Consider the following 370-nt stretch of genomic DNA (forward strand, 5'->3'; position numbering starts at 1 on the left):
CAGGAAGTGATCACATATCTTTTTTTGTAAAATACATGAAGATATTTATTTTTATATTTTGCCAAAAGATTTGCATAAATTTATGTGGCACATTTATGCATAAGTCGCATGGTGCTTGTGGAACTTCACTGTGAACAATGATGTCAGTCATCATTTTATCCATCTTGTCTCATCCTTGTCCTATTTTCCTTTGCTCTAATAAGCCAAAAGTTTGGCAAAATCAGCCATAGGAACAGTTAAAGTAGAAATTTCATTTATGTAATGGGCCAGAGAGACTATATCAATTTATAAAAGATAATTTTTGGAAAGTTACCAAGATGAAAAATGAGAGGACTGGAAAGAAAGAGAGAGAGAGAGAGAGAGAGAGAGA

This window comes from Pteropus alecto, unplaced genomic scaffold (assembly GCF_000325575.1).
Source record: "Pteropus alecto unplaced genomic scaffold, ASM32557v1 scaffold5, whole genome shotgun sequence".
Classification (NCBI taxonomy): Eukaryota; Metazoa; Chordata; class Mammalia; order Chiroptera; family Pteropodidae; genus Pteropus; species Pteropus alecto.